We start from the raw sequence: 17316 nt of genomic DNA on the forward strand, positions 1-17316 counted from the left end.
ATATGTATATATAAGATGACGAATGAGACTTCGTCGAAACGTCGCCAAGACACTTCCAATTTTACACGGGAGAAAACCCGAATAACCAAAGATCTACATATATATGATATATATATATAATATATAATATATATAAATACAGGTAAGTTTGCATATGATGAAGCAAAAATAATAATAATTGTATTATTTAAGGTTAACTATATGGTTAATATGTAAGGATACTGTTTTTATAGATGCATACAAATTCTAATACAGAGAGAAATGCATATTTGTAATAGTTTTAAAACAAAGCTGGAAAGAATGTATTTGTCACCTTTTGCATTTCATATTAAGCCATAATGCTAGCCAAGACCATCTTAAAATAACTGAACTTAAAAGTGATTCAAATGGGTTTTAATATATGGAGGTAGAATTCTGTCCAGATGCAGTAAGCATAATTTATTAATATAAATTTTACATTTTGGAAGTGAATATAAGTATAGCTTTCTCTCATATTTTGAAAGGAAGTAGAGACATTTTCACAATAATTTATATTTCTGGGGGGTGGGGGGAATGTGTTTAAACATAGTGGAAGAAAACTATGTCCAACAAACCTTAATTTAGGGAGCTAAATTCCACAGATGAAGGTGAAGGAACCAGTGTTTATGCTTCTAAATTAAGATGACAACATACAATGGTTTAAGTATTGGAGACAAAAACAAATGCCACAAATAGGATCCAGCTGACAGAAGAACATGGGTTTATAACATTTCATCCTAATATTGCAAATTAATCTTCATTTTCCCCTTTTTATGTTAAGAAATTTGATACAATTAACAGTTGATCTATTCTAATAATTGTATCAAAATTCTTAGCATAAAAGTGAAATGTATTATTTACATATATGTAAAGAATATATTTAACTGAAAATCTGTAAAATGAAGCTTTGTTCATTTTGCAATTTGTACATTAGTTTTGGAAAAACAGATTTTTAAAAATCAGCAAAACTTCCAGACTAGTCTTATATCTTATATAGAAACTCCAAACAGAGTACAGCAGTCATTATGTGATATACAGAAAAAACTCAAGAGAGTTTTTAAGGAAATAATATTCTAAACATAAAATTGGAAATGAAAATCTGAAAATGTAATTCAATTTACTGAAGAATATAAATAAAAACTAACTAACCTATAGCAAGCAACAAGCGGTTAAAAACATGATAAAAAAAATCTAAAATGGAAAGGCTCAGATGGGCTGAAGGCCCAACACTACAAAAAAATTTAAGAGGAATTGGCAAAACCATTACTGAGGACAATGAATAAGATACAAACAACACCCCCACCCCCCGCAAAAAAAAGATATAATACTGTATACATAAAGAAGAGAGTGAGCTAAAGAAACCTCCAATGACCAATTTCTTCACTTAATATTGACTATAAGTTATTAACTGCTATATAGGTGAACACATTTGAAAGTACATCTCTAAAATGATACATAAAGACCAAGCAGATTATAGGTGGTCCTCGAATTATGACACCTGAGCCCAACATTTCTATTGGTAAGAGTGACAGTTGTTAAGTGAGTTTTGCCCAATTTTATGACCTTTCTTACTACAGATATTAATGCTGAATCACTGCAGTTAAGTTAGTAACATAGTTGTGAACGAAATCTGGCTTCCCCATTGACTTTGTCAGAAGGTCGCAAGAAGATGATCCTATGACCCCAAAACACTGAACCATCATTAAAATGAACCGGTTGCCCAGTGCCTGAATTTTGATCATGTGACTATGGGGATGCTAAAACAGTCACAAGTGTGAAAAATGATAAATCATTCTTTTCAGTGCCATTCTAACTTCGAATGGGCACTAAATGAATGGTTGTAAGTTGAGGACTATCTGTATAACCCAAAATGAAATACAATTGAAATTGGTAGATTTATTATCAACACACTGGAATGGAGTTTGTAAGAGTTCTGGCCATCACAGTATTCCTGCAGTCACATAATTGTGATCCGGGCACCTGGTGCAATTACGCTTTGCAATTATGACATCACAGCAATAACTGCAGTCATGTGGTCACAATTTCCAACATTCTCTGCCTATTTCCTCTAGTAAAGTCAATGAGAAAGCCACAATGGTTAAATTAGGTCCTCACTTAATGACTTGCACAGTTCTTCACAAAAAAAGAAAGAGGAACTTTGAGAAAGATGACAGAGTTTGATATACTTATACAAAGTCAAGATAATCTGTTAGGATGTTGTTTTTAATAAATGGCTATTGAAGTATGAGACGGAGATGAAACAAATTAAACATGGAAAAACATGGAATAAAAACTTGAGAAAAGTAATCACAATGGGTTGAAGGGAAGATCTACAAAACAAATGTTGGAAATATCACAACAAAGAAGAAACCATTTACTCCCAAAACCTAAAAAAAAATATATTAGAAATACATTAAAACATTCAAAGTATTTTAAAAAGAAGTACATCAAAACTTTCAAAATATTTTAAAAATAAAACTTGAATTGAAATCACAAGTATTTTATCAGGTTGTTTTCACAAAATATAAATAATTAACTTATATATTGATAGCAGCAAGAACAGATCTTGCACAATATTGGAAAAGAAAGGTTTGCCAACAATATCAGATTGGAAGACCAGAACTGGAGAACATGCTGCAATGTTTAACCAAACTCAGGCAGGAATGTCTCCTTTATATGCCATGCATTACACAGCAAGTCAGGGTTTGGAATATGACTTCTAACACGTAAGCAGAAACCAACAACAATGATTAATGTTCAACTGAAAGCAAAAATATTTAAATTGTAGTTAGCAGTTTGGGGAAAACAAATGGAAGATCAGGGAGGATGTTTTACTAGAAAGTTTTCTCACTACATTTTTTGAAAAGTGTATTTAGTAATTATTATTTGTTCCATTTTTTTTGTCTTTCTTTTGGATTATACTATTTTAACATTTAAAAAAAATTAAAATCATTAAGGAAAACCAATTTGTATAGCCGCCAATCTTAAAACCAAGTCTGGGTGACTTAGCCCCAATAAACCAATATATACAATCATAAAACAATGATAAAACTTTTAAAAAATGGGTCCACAACAAGACTTCTTTGATGCAACCTATATTCTTATCGCACCCTGACCTTACCCAATCCCAGAGCTTGGAAAATGAGCCAGGCCCTGAAGATAAAAGGACAGGGGCAGTTCTTAGGGGAGAGTGTGTTTCATAGGAAAGGGGCTGCCATAGAAAAGGCACACTTCTGAGGATCCACAAGATGGCAGTATTTAAAGGAAGGGACTTGGCGCCTGGGTGGGGCAGTTAGGTATCCTCAGGGAGCAGCAGTCCTGCAGATGACCTGGTTCCATGCCATGTAGGGCTTTAAGAGTTATAACCAGTACCTTGAATTGTACCCAGAAGAAAACTGGGAATCAGTGCAATTCACACAATAGGGGTGTAGTATGAGCAAACCTTGGGGCAAACTGCTGAATTCTGGACCAGTTATAACTTCTGGATGGTCTTCAAGGACAGCCCTATGTAAAGAGCATTACAGTAATCCAAACAGTACTCCTGAGCAAGGCCTCCTGGAAAGGGTACAGTTGGCATACAATATACCATATTTTTTGGACTATAAGACGCACCGGTATATAAGGCGCACCAAGGAAAAGAAAAAGGTTTTGCCCTCCCCAGTCCCCAGGAGCAGTCTGCAGGCCTCCCAAAGCCTCTGCACACTTTGCCTTCCCCAGCCCACAGGAGTACTCTACAGGCTTCCCAAAGCCTCTGCACGCCCTGTTTTTGCAAAAACAGGATGTGCGGGGTGGGGCTTCGGGAGGCCAAAAATGGCTGTATTCAGTGTATAAGGCACATCAACATTTCCACCCTCTTTTGAGGGGGGGAGTGTGTCTTATACTTGTACAGTAGATATTTCTAAATGCCCCTCCCCACAGCTGCCATTGCTCATCAGACAATAGCTACAAGTCCAAAATCCCCCCACCCCAATTGTGCATCAGCTCTATCTGGGGCATTGCAACCCTGGTCAGTCAAAGATGGCATATCATTATAACTGGGGGCCCAAACCCACAAAAATATTCCATTTTGCTAGGATTGAGTGAAAGCTGGTTCCTCCTCATCCAGCCCCTCACAGCCTCCAAGGATGGAAACATGTAGCTGGGCATCATCAGCATACTGATTACACCATACCGCAAGCCAGCTATGAGGTTTCTTTGTTTTCCAGGGACTGGACACACCACAGTATAGTAGGTAACTATACACAATGCTTTATTGTGGCACATAACAAGGCTGTTGTTCTGGGTTGACATTACCCTCCTAGGTCTTGCAAGTTGATGTAACCATATAACCATGTCTTTTATACTGAGTATTTAAAACAATAAAAAGTCTCAAAGACTGTAAAGTGGCAGATAATTTTTGCCTCCCTCCAAAAATTCCTGCACTGGCTGGGATGAGTTGCTGCTTCAAACTCTGCTTTTAAGGAATCTTATTTTTGAGCACTTCGGTTGAGCTACCAAGACAAGCTTAAGGCTAAAATCCCACTAGGATATGCTGCTTTCAGTATCCCTGTGGTCCTGGCAGCTGACTGCCCCATACAACCTACCTTAGCATTTATTTTTGTAAGCTAAAGGGCCTGTGTGGAGTGAGGCTGCCTCTGGACCCTGGGATGTCCCTAAAAACAGCAGGCTTTGGCCCAATTAGCCTGGCAGCTGGAATGCCAGCGTGGATGCTTGTGAGTAAACTATGAGTGAGGGAATAAATGAATGATCCCATCTCCTCTCAAGTTTCTGTGGCTGTGAAGCCCTTTGAAGGGAGGGGGGATATCAGCTGTATTAAGCCTTGGTGAAATGGGCAACAATCCCAGCTTCCCTACTTCAGGTGACGTCAAATGACCTTTTTTGTAAATGAGAAGAGAAGAGAAGAGTTGAGTTCTCCACACTGCCATGGGGCCTAGGGCTTGAACTCTCCCCTCACCAACACCAAGCGAAACAGCCATGGAGAAAGGAAGAGAATCGACACAAAACAGTGCCTTTCACCCTCACTTCCCAAAATCATCTCAACACACCATTGTCAATGGTATTGAGAACTGCTGAGAGATAAACAAGGGCTAGGATGTTGCACCATCCTCTAGTATATAAGTACCATCTCAGTATGTATCCTGGCCTGAAACAGACTGAAAAGGATCCAGATAATCTGCTGCACCCAGGGCCCTTTTTAACTGAGCACCAACCACCTTTTCAACAGCCTTTTCTAAAAAGGGAAGGCTGAAGGCTGAATGAAAGCTGTCTAGAACTGTTGGGTCCAAGGATGACCTTTTAAGAAGACAAGGAGGTATCAACTACTGCTATAAAGAGGAATTAACAACTGCTTGAACCCAAGTGCCTAACTAACCAGAAGGGACATGGGTACAGAACACAAGGTGCAGAATTCACAGTCACAAAGATCCTGCCCACTTCCTCAGGACCAAGACCAACCAATTTGAACTCCTTTCAGATAACAGGGCTCAGGCATGACTTGCTCAGATTTGCTCAGCCAACTATGAGCAAATTTGAGGGACTTTGTCTAGCAGATGCTGAGAATATTCCTCACATAAGTGCTCCCCCAGCTCTATTAGGCAACTATCTCTAGATATAATTAGGTCAGAGAAGTAAGTGCCCTTCATTGTCCTTATCCCCACAAGATAAGTCCTAATGAAGGCACTTACCTAGGCTTGATTGACTTTACTTTTTATCTTCCCCGAAAGATGTCCTAGGCATCTCTTGTACCACTAATCTCTCAGAGCTCCTCAATAAACAATGGAGCTCTATAAGATCCACATACATAGAGAATCTGTACAGGTGCTATTCGCTCCATCACTCTTCACATGCTCATTCTAAACCACAATGAAGATATCCACTGAACTACATGACAGAACTTTAGGAAAAATTCCAAGCTCCCTCTGAAACTGCACCTGTATACCTGGCACCTGGGGAACTGCAGAAAACTCTAGGGTCCATATGGAGTGATCCATTCAGAGCAAACAATTGATGTTAACACCTCCCAGGTCTAGATCACATCACTATTATTTATTTATTTATTCATATTTTTATACCGCCCTTCTCCGAAGACTCAGGGCGATGTACAGCAAATAAAACAACAAAAATCCAAAACAAATTAAAATACTATAACAAGTTTAAAAATCTAATTCGACCGCTGTATACTTAAAATATTAGCTAAAATTTTTCAAAGGCTAAAACCCTGTTAAAAACCCGCTAAAACCCCCCATATTAAAATCAATCAGGCCAGCCCCGCTTGGTGAAAAAAGAAAGTCTTGAGCTCGCGTTTAAAGGTCCAGAGATCAGGGAGGGAGTCCCACCGGCAGCTCGTTCCATAGAGCCGGGCCCCCCCCAGAGAACGCTCTTCCCCTGGGGGCCGCCAGCCGACATTGGCTAGCCGACGGCACCCTAAGAAGGCCCTCCCTGTGAGAGCGCACTGGACGTACCGGACAATGGGAGGTAACTGGCAGCAGCAGGCGGTCCCGTAAATATCCCGGTCCAATGCCATGGAGCGCTTTGAAGGTGATAACCAACACCTTGAAGCGCACCCGGAAGACCACCGGTGCAGCCTGCGCAGGAGAGGTGTTACATGGGCGCTACGGGGAGCTCCCTCAATCCCCCACGAGGCCGCATTCTGTACCAGTTGGAGCCTCCGGGTGCTCCTCAAGGGGAGCCCCATGTAGAGAGCATTGCAGTAATCCAGATGGGAAGCGTTGCAGGAATCCAGACGAGGGCATGAGTGACCATGCATAACGAGTCCCGGTCCAGGAAAGGGCGCAATTGGCGAATCAGGTGGACCTGATAAAAAGCTCCCCTGGCGACGGCCGTCAAATGGTCTTCTAAAGACAGCCATGCGTCCAGGAGAACGCCTAAATTGCGCACCGATTCCCTGGGGGCTAACGATTCGCCCCCCCACAGTCAGCAATGGGGTAAGCTGACTGTGCCGGGATGCCGGCATCCACAGCCACTCCGTCTTGGATGGGTTTAGTCGGAGCCTGTTCATCCCCATCCAGACCCGAACGGCCTCAAGACACCGAGTCATCACATCGACGGCTTCGTTGGGGTGGTTCGGGGTGGAGATGTACAATTGAGTATCATCAGCATACAGCTGACAGCTCACCCCGAAACCACGGATGATCTCTCCCAGCGGCTTCATATAAATGTTGAACAGGAGGGGTGAGAGAATCGACCCCTGCGGCACCCCACAAGTGAGTTGCCTAGGGATTGGTCTCTGCCCCCCTGTCAACACCGTCTGCGAGCGGTCGGAGAGGTAGGAGGAGAACCACCGTAAAACGGTGCCTCCCACTCCCAGGCCCTCCAACCGCCACAGCAGGATACCATGGTCGATGGTATCGAATGCTGCTGACAGATCTAACAGGACAAGAACAGAGGAACAACCTCTGTCCCGTGCCCTCCAGAGATCACTACCCAAAACCAACCACCAGTTTCAATGTGTGACCCTCATATGAGTCAATACGTGAATAAATTGGACCAGATCCATGGTTGCCATGAACTCCCAGATATCCTCAGACCCCACATCCAGAGAAAACTGGTTGAACTTAGAAGCACAAGCCTGGGGTAACTTGCCAACGATAACACACTAACCATATCTGTATGCATATCATGTTCTATCATTTATTGAGAGAACCGCTTAATTGTGAGCAATTAAAACTTTATTTAACAATGTCAACTTTCAGGCACCTTTTCTCATAAATTTCCCACCTCCACCAACATTCTGCAGAGTTTCAAATTTCCTATTAATGTTTAAACTACTGAAATGGTTGAGGCCAGACTGTCAGTCACTAAGCTAAACTAATCTTTCTCAGCTCCAAGCCTATAACGTGTTTGGCCACTTCACTGCAGAGATGGCCAGGAAAACATGGCCACCCAGAAAAAAAAAAGTTGAACCCACTGTAAGATAAATTGAGGCCTTACTCTGCAAAAACTTTAGGATCAACACATTCTCCCTTCCTGTCCATACTCTTCAACTACCTCTTTTTATTTTAAATATAGAGCCCAATTTTAGCCTCTTTATGACAATAACGTTTAACAGAAAGATATGGCTACAATATCTAGGAAATGAAAGGAAGAATTGGCAAATTCAGGGAATAGAAAGAAAATGAGTATACAGCAAGGTATGATATTCAAATTTATACTCATCTTTCTAGTTACATGACCCTGAGCTTCTTGCTCCTATCGGTCATGGGGGTCTTTTGTTGGTTTTTTTTGTTTGTTGTTGGTTTTGGTGCTTTATGTGGGTTTTAATGTGAGTATTATCACTATCATCTGAATTAGTTTATATGTTACAACATATTTTTTTAATAATACATACTGACACTTATTTTGATTGTGGTAGAGTTGAAGCATGAGATATAAATAAAATATGTGAGCTGATATAATATTGAAATATAACAGTTTATTCAGTAGATTATGGCAATAATTTTAAGCTACCTATCAATAATTTATATTACCGTATGTTACGGTATCAATACAGGAAATAATCCTATGATGAATTTAGGATACAGAAGATAAAACAATATAGTCTATTGAATGATACTAGTATGCCATTTTAACAGTGACTCATAAAGTAGCTTTATATACTTGCCAAAAAGAAAACAAATGTAGCTTTAATTTAGGAAAGAAAAAATTGATTTAATCTTAACTTAGAACCTTTCCATATTTGATATCTGTACCAATTTAAGAAGAGGTTGTATCCTCTTCAAAATTGATTTAATATAAAATAAATGCAACACAACGAAGTATAAAACAAAAATCAAAAGGAATAATAGATCACATACAATTTGAAATGGAAAGGGGGGAAAAAGAAAAATACAACAGTTATGCATCTATTCAAATTGCCAAACGTTGGAAAGGTAATTCAACAATTTACTGATATTTTTAAATCATAACTTTCTTCAAAACATTTTGTCTAACAGTGGAAGCACATTCAACTAATAACAAACCAGTACTTTTGCATTCTCAAGACATTATCTTCCTTAAGTAACTAAACCAACTTTTTTCAATCTCAGTCATAACACAACTAAAATTGCAAACTTCATGGACTAAGGATTTGGCTACTTTCCCATTTGAAAGAATGGGAAATTCTTCATCCTCCTTTCAATAATCTGAACTCAGCACTCTTTAATATATAGCATATTATCAGCAAACTCAATCTTAATCCTTCTAAGAATTTTCATAATGCATCTAAATAAGGAACAGGTTTAACTTAGCCTACTTATAGGCTTGCCTTAGTTTGGCTCCCAGTCTTTGTGGGTTACTTGAAACTGGACAAAAGGGCCTCATAGGAAAATTTCAGTGTTTTTTCATTACTGTAGTTTTCAACAAGAACATATCTGCAGGAAGAATAACCTTGACATTCAGACAATTTACCACTCATCCCAAAAGTTGAGATTTTTGTTTGCTAACTCATACAACAGTTGTTATAAACATAAGGTAGGAAAAGCAATTGATTATTCAGTTTTCAATAGTGGTCCTGAGAGGATTTTTGTTACTCCAGGAGCTGCTGTAACTCAAAGACACAGTAATTGATTGATCATTTTTGTACTCTCCTACTGGTTGACTGAAGGGAGAACTGATTGACTCGTAGTATTCCCTATCTGCTGTCAACAGTCTGAAGTCAGCATGAATGCAGACAATCGCACAGCCGACTTCAAAAAACTTCAGAGGGATTGGAGAGTAGTGATAGTACCATCTAGAAGGGCTTAGTCTGTTCCCAAACATGTGTTGCTACAAAGTGCTAAACAGTAGGGTTTTTTTCAAACCACAAAAGAAAACTCCTATCAGCAAAAAGCATATGCATTACCTTGGGATCTATTCCTTTGCTTTCACTGATATAAAACAGTCCCTAATCTTCATGAATCTACAAAATGCAAATGTGAGAAGACTACATCTTCCTGGTAGGTACTTCTTTGATAAAGTAAAACTATTTCATTCATTCACTTAATACAAAGATTACTTTCCACCCATAAGATAAAAGCTGCCTTTTAAATATATACTTAAAAGAGGGCCGTGAAAATATTTACAGATCCCTCACATCCTGGACATAAACTGTTTCAACTCCTACCCTCAAAACGACGCTATAGAGCACTGCACACCAGAACAACTAGACACAAGAACAGTTTTTTCCCGAAGGCCATCACTCTGCTAAACAATTAATTCCCTCAACACTGTCAAACTATTTACTAAATCTGCACTACTATTAATCTTCTCATCGTTCCCATCACCAATCTCTTTCCACTTATGACTGTATGACTGTAACTTTGTTGCTGGTAATCCTTATGATTTATATTGATATATTGACCATCATTTGTGTTGTAAATGTTGTATCTTGATGAAGGTATCTTTTCTTTTATGTACACTGAGAGCATGTGCACCAAGACAAATTCCTTGTGTGTCCAATCACACTTGGCCAATAAAAAATTCTATTCTATTCTATTCTATTCTATTCTATTCTATTCTATTCTATTCTATATATTCACACGTGCATTTTTCTTTCCAATAAACAATGCAGCATTGCAAGATATATTAACTGACGAATCAAGGATTGTCTTTTATACTTGCATAGCAAATTTTCAAAACATTGTTCTGAACTTGCATAGCAAATTTTCAACAGATTGTTTTGAACTGGTAGTTCAAATAGTTGCTATGTAAGTTTAAAAGAAATACTTGATTTTCTTTTAGGAGCTAGGTCACTGCAATTCTGGTGCTAAACTTCCTAATTTAGTCAAATGTTACATTTTAAAGCAAGAATACATGAGATATATATAGAGAGAGAGGGGGGGGGGGAGCGCGCATGTATCTATGCTTTGTAACATAAATATGTAACAACTATAATTGTTAAAGCATACTTGGTTGAAGCTTTTTACTGAGAGTCCAGTTTGAAGTTATATCTACTTCTTGCTTCAAGTGACTCTTTGTAATCATGTAATGGTACACAGTGGACAAAAGTTTCTATCCTTACGACTCAAAATTCAAGCACATAATTAGCACTATTGAGCAAGTTCATAAGCCTACATACTTTAGAAAAAGCCATCCTTAAAAGATATTTGCCTGCAGAAGCAAGGTCAGCTTCTGTTAGGAACAATATGCTTTCTTGTACTGCATGAATCTGGACGTGGTGAATTTCTAAATATTTAACTAAATGCTGCTCACTAATATGTTTAGGCTAAAGATACTTATTAGAGTTTATCTTTGTGCTATAACCCCTTGGACTGAACTTTTGAGATATGAACCTTATTAACTCATTAACAGATAAATACAACATGATACAATTGTACAATAGTGCACAATAGTCATCCAACAGAGTAATAATCAAGGAAAATGATTTTATAAGAATTCTGTGGAACTTGATAGCTAATGCCAATTTTTGCATATTCATAGAACTCGTTGTAAAATATACAACACCTAGCAATTTTACAATTTTACGTTTGAACAGAATTTTCAACAAGCACAAACCACTTTCCCTTTATACTGGAGTAGAAGGAAACACAATCCGACATACTTGAGCTGTTTGAAAACTATTAATTAAAAGGTAATTATTGCCATAGGAGGATCAAGACTTGCCTACCAAAGAAGCTGAGACATGTAATTTGTAGTAAACAGAGTGATTCAGTAACTACAATGTGACTTCAGCAATAGCACCATACTAGAGATTCATTTCCTGTGTAAGTACAAAAAAAAAGTTGAAGTAGATTAATTTGAGCCATTACTGATTCCAAATAAGCTGTGCTGAACTTCTACTGAAATAATTTAACTTGCATCTTGGTTAAGTGCATTTAGGACTAGAGGGTAGTCATTGCAAAACCTATTATTGGAGTATTTCAAACTGCTCTGCAATGTGATTCCTGAAGATTATAGACCAAAAGGGTCTATACCATTTTAATAGCTATTTTCATTGCTCCTGGAGTTACACAGCAAATATAATTATCAGTTTAAAGCTATGAAAAAAATATCAAGAAACTTTTAGGAATCCTATCAAGCAGAAATCTTTGTGAATGATTGTGAATGTTAACTAATGTACAAGAAAACAAACTATATTCAAATTAAATAGAGAAAATAAAATCCATAAATACTGGAACTGCTACCCAACACAATATCTTATGTTCCAGGTCACATCTACCTACAGGATAAATTTCCCTTTCTATTTACATTTCTCTACCTCTGCTGAAGAGAGTTGGAAAACTCTTTATAGAACATCTGAGGGGATTCACTTAGAACAGGCCTGTCAAACTGGCGGCCCATGGGCCGGGATGCGCTATGCGCAGGCCACGCCCATCCCAGCTCTGCAAAGGCAAAAAACATTGCAATATGTCACGATACATCACATGACGTGATCGAGTTTGACGTCCATGACTTAGAAGGAGAAAGTCTTATGGCATGAAACTACATTCACTTGATTGTTCACCTGTTTCATTCAAGCAACTTAAAAAAACTTTTTATACTAATACTGTATGTAAAATGATGCAAGCATCAGGAATAACAAAATAATTTACATAAGTATAAACCATCACCTATCATCAACCATCAACCATCAACCATCAACCATCACCTAAGAACATTATGGAAACTCATAATTCGCTTAGCTATTAAGCCAACTCATTATGGCTTATGACAGTGTAATGTGTGAAGTCAGTCAGTCAGTTATATATTCAACAAAACATGCTTAAGTATAACATAGGAATATCTGCAGCAGTCTTGTTGAAGTCTCATTGCTGTCCAAGTAGAGCATTTAGGATTACCACTACTAGAGTTCCCATTTGATCCTCACCAGAGCTAATAAGGACTTAAGATATGACATGGGCAGTCATATCCCGAGCTACAGGTGTCCTTAAAGCCATAGAAAAGAAACACCTAAAAGAAACTTTTGCCCTTTAAACTCAAGAGAGTTCAGTAGGTAAGTTTAGAAAGTAGGAGTGCACTATAGAAATTGATATGGATGATCTGGTGGTTGTAAAAGCCCTTCCTTCATGGCTCTTACATTATTTGGCTCCAACTACTGTCCTATGCAACAAGTTGCAGCTCTATTGAGTTCTATTATTGTATGAATCAGAGCCCACCAACTCACACATTCACGATCATACTTCTGAGGCTATTTATCTCTGGAAATTATTGCTTAACTTATTATTGAGGTTTCCCTTTTGTCCCACCATCTCGACTGAACATCAGGGGCTCCTCAGGCAGTATCAGAACTTGAAGACTAATAAATATAGAATACCATGACAAACCCTTTCATAAAATAACCATACCCTGCTGTTTTAAAAACAAAGCTCCTGTAGAAATGAGGGCCTACTTTATCCAATATACTGATTCACAAAAACATACTTTTAGCTTAAAGAATCTTATGCTAAAGTTATGTTTATTAGTTTCTAAAGTGCCAAGCATTTTATGCTTCTGGAACATGATCAGAACTTATATATCATAACAAAACTGTGGAAGTGATCCATGAAGCAGCTACGACTAAATTATTTTGATTATACCTTTCTAAAGTATACTCTTCTAAATAAGAATAGGGCCCACTAGAAAGCTCATTCTTTGCAGGGCAGGAAAAGAAAAGTCCAAAAGGAGAAGAAAAGCATTTTCTCCAACAAGCCACATTCTGAAGTTTTTAGTAGTCCCTTAAAAGCCAATGAGAAATAAAATATCCCTCTCTAGAATGTGTAATCTTGACCCATAAAGGAAGGGTTTTTTTTTAAGAAAAAGGAAACGCTATCAAGAAAAAAGAACTCTGCAGGTTTTTGCCCTATCAGTTGCTGGGCAATATGAGGAAGGCTGGCATGGCCAAGGCGAAAGAACTGTGCCAAAGCTTTCTCCTCCATCCAATTCTTAGCTGGCCACTTCATTTCCCCCTCCCCTCCCTTCCTCTTTCAAAGGAAGTGAAAACTCCTGGCCTCCCTGCAGATTCATGGGAAGGCGAGAAAAACCTGAATGAATGAAATGAGAGGATCCCCCAGTCCAGATGGCAACTTCCACCCAGAGCTACCCTCTGCTGGGTTTAAATAAAAAAAAAAAAGTGGGGGTGGGGAAGAGAGCAAGGAAAGCACGGGTGATGATGATGATGGTTCTGAGGAAGGCCAGGACGTGATTACTCTTGTTGTTCTTCGCACCACCACCACCATTATCCACAACCTCCACCAGCTAATCTACGGCTAGCAAGAACAGACATCACATACCCGAATTTGAGGCTGGCGGGGAGTCTCGGCGGGTCTCATACCTACGGTGCTGAGGGAGGGAGGAGGGGGGGCGGGCCACTACGCCGTGGCCCCCAGTGATGGCGTGAGGAAGACGGAGGAGGGGAGAGGAGGAGGAAGGGGCTGTGGCGGAAGCGTGGCGTCCGGGCAGAGCTGTTGGCGGCGGAGCCGCATTGCTCTCTCTCCCCCACCCTCCACAGCCGTCGCCGCCACCTCCTCCTGCCGCTGCTCAGCCACCCCGCAGCGGGGAAGCCAAAGCAGGGCGCTCCGCTCGGCCTCCCCCTCCCCTTCGCTCTCTCTCTTTGCCAAAGCGAGCCAAAGTCTGCGGAGGGAGGGAGGGGTGGGGGGGGAGAAACCCCTTGCAGAGGGCACCGTACAAGCCCAGACAGCCGCTTGTTACTATTACTGGGTCCCGCACCGCTTCCTTCACTTCCGGGAGAGAGACGCAGCGTGCGTGCTCACGTCACGGCCCGAAACCGCGCGAGCAAATCAGCGTCGGAAGCCGACCCTGGCCGTTCGCTTGGGAGGGGTTATTCAAAATTGAGTCAATGGCACACTCGGCTCCCGGAGTTCGGAAGACTGGGGTGGGGGGGGGAGGGGGAGGAGGGAGGAAAGCACGCGGCGGCGGGGGCGGGGGTGGTTGGGGAAAACGGTTTGAAGAAACTGGGCGCGCGGAAGGGAAGCGCTTCCTTTTCGTGCAGTGACCGTGTGTGTGTGAGCTGATGATTGGCAGAGCCGCGGGGCCCGAGCCAGGAGGGTGCAGCTTAGAGATTTAGTTTAGACAAAATAAATAAATATAAATAAATAAATAAGTAAATAGAGAAGCGAGAGCGAAGCCTCCTCGCTTTTTTTTTTTTTTAGCTTAGGCAAATCGAGTTTGCGTCACGGCGTCGAGTTTTGCAGGGTCTCCCCTTGCCCTTGGGGATCCCGGCAGTCATTGCCAAGGGAAGCCGCGTCGTTGCAAACCCCGGGGGCTTTTTGACCCGCGCTTGCCCAGTGAAATGGGAAATGGCTTGTGCACTTTGGGGAAGAAATGCTGCCGCTGCTTTGCGTGCTTTTTTTTAAGCTTACCTTTGAGCGCGCGGTTGCTAAGCTGCAACCAGAGGAAAGTGGCCGGTGGGTGGAAGCGGCTGGTTCTGCCTGGCGCTTCCCATGTCTCGTTCTCCCTGCCAGGCTGAGAAAGAGGGGAGCCTCTGCTGTGAAACCGTTGCCTGTCCGCAGGAGGACAGAGGCGGCCGCTTTTTTTGGGGGGGGGGGAGTCCCAACAACTGAGGCAGTTTGGTGTAATGGTTAAGTCATCAGGCTATAGAAATCAGGAGAAGTGTCATTCTAGTCCAGCCTTTATAGGTCACTCTCAGCCTGGCAAGGGCAAAACTACAGGTAGTCCTCGACTTTACAACAGATCTAAGTTACAACGGCAATGGAAAAAAAGTGACTTAGGTCCATTTTTTACGCATTCTGGAGGTCCAGAGGTGGGGTTTCAGCAGGTTCTGACCAGTTCTGGAGAACCGGTAGCGGAAATTTTGAGTAGTTCAGAGAACTGGTAGTAAAAATTCTGACTGGCCCTGCCCCCATCTATTCTCTGCCTCCCAAGTCCCAGCTGACTGGGAGGAAATGGGGATTTTTGCAGTAACCTTTCCATAGAATGGGGTGGGAATGGAGATTTTACAGTATCCTTCCCCTAGAGGGGGGTGGGAATGGAGATTTTACAGTATCCTTCCCCTCCCATGCCCACCAAGCCACGGCCACCAAGCCACGCCACAGCCACCAAGCCACACCCATAGAACCAGTAGTAAAAATTTTTGAAACCCACCGCTGCGGTGATCATGTGGTTTACATTTGGATGCTGGACAACTGGTTCATATTTAGGACGGTTGCAGTGTCCTGAAATCACGTGCAATGCTTTTTGCGGCCCTCTGACAAATGAAGTCAATGGGAAGCCAGATTCACTTAACAACCGTGTTACTAATTTAATTGAGTGATTCACTTAAGAAATGTGGCAAGCAAAGTTGTAAAATGGGACAAAACTCACTGAACAAATTTCTCATTTAGCAACATAAATTTTGGGTTCAATTGTGATTCGTAAGTTGAGGACTACCTGTACCTCTGAGAAGCATTGGCAGGAAATCTGCAGGCAGCAGCTTCAACTGGCAGAGAATGCAGTAGTCCAGCGAGTAAATGGGGCTGCTTATTCAGTGCACACAGTAGTCCTCAACTTACAACAGTTCATTTAGTGACCGTTCAAAGTTACAACGGCACTGGAAAACAGTTGCAGCATCTCCAAGGTCACATGATTAAAGTTTGGATGCTTGGCAACTGACTCATATTTATAACGGTTGCAGTGTCTGGGGTCATGTGAACTGACAAGCAAAGTCAATGAGGAAGCTGGATTCACTTAACAACCCTATTATTAGCTTAAGAACTTAAGTGATTCACTACTGTGCCAAGCAAGATCGTAAAATAGGGCAACGTTCACTTTAAAATGTTTCACTTTGTAACAGAAATTTGGGGCTCAATTGTGGTCATAAATCAAGGACTACATGTATATAACATCTCTAGTCTGGGAGCTGCATTGGTTGCCAGTATACTTCCAAGTGCAATTCAGCCAGGTGCTGGTTGTCATCTTTAAAGCCCCTCATGACTTGGGACCAGATCGCTTGAAGAACTATTTCTCCCCAGTTGTCAGGCACAGTGGCCATTCTTTGGGTCCTATCAACTAAAGCAGGGGTGTCAAACCCGATCACGTTGTGGGCCCTTATCGTGACATATTGGGATTATTTTTGCCCTTGCAGGGCTGGAATGGGCGTGGCCTGTGTGAACTGTATCCAACCTACAGTCTGCGTATTTGACATGCCTGAGCTAAGGAATGCCAGTTGGCAGATCCCAGATGTGTCTTTGCTGCTGTAGCACTTGCTTCATGGAACATTTTGCCTCCAGAGATCAGGATACAGGCAGTCCTCAATTGTTACAACTCCAATTGAGCCCAACATTTTTGTTGCTAAACATGACAGTTCTTAAGTGAGTTTTGTCCCATTTTATGACCTTTCTTCCTGGTTGTTACGTGAATCACTGCAGT

At 40.8% G+C, this 17316-nt stretch overlaps 1 protein-coding gene across 1 annotated transcript in view; it reads right to left on the bottom strand.

Moving 5' to 3' along the window:
* Positions 1-14650, bottom strand: part of SPOPL (speckle type BTB/POZ protein like) — a 50325-nt gene extending 35675 nt beyond the window's left edge. Inside the window, exon 1 of the mRNA XM_058193770.1 lies at positions 14223-14650. The gene's annotated coding sequence lies outside the window, so the exon portion shown is untranslated. The remainder of the gene's footprint in view (positions 1-14222) is intronic.
* Positions 14651-17316: the final 2666 nt, after the last annotated feature.

The sequence above is a fragment of the Ahaetulla prasina genome, chromosome 1, assembly GCF_028640845.1.
Source record: "Ahaetulla prasina isolate Xishuangbanna chromosome 1, ASM2864084v1, whole genome shotgun sequence".
In the NCBI taxonomy this organism is placed as follows: Eukaryota; Metazoa; Chordata; class Lepidosauria; order Squamata; family Colubridae; genus Ahaetulla; species Ahaetulla prasina.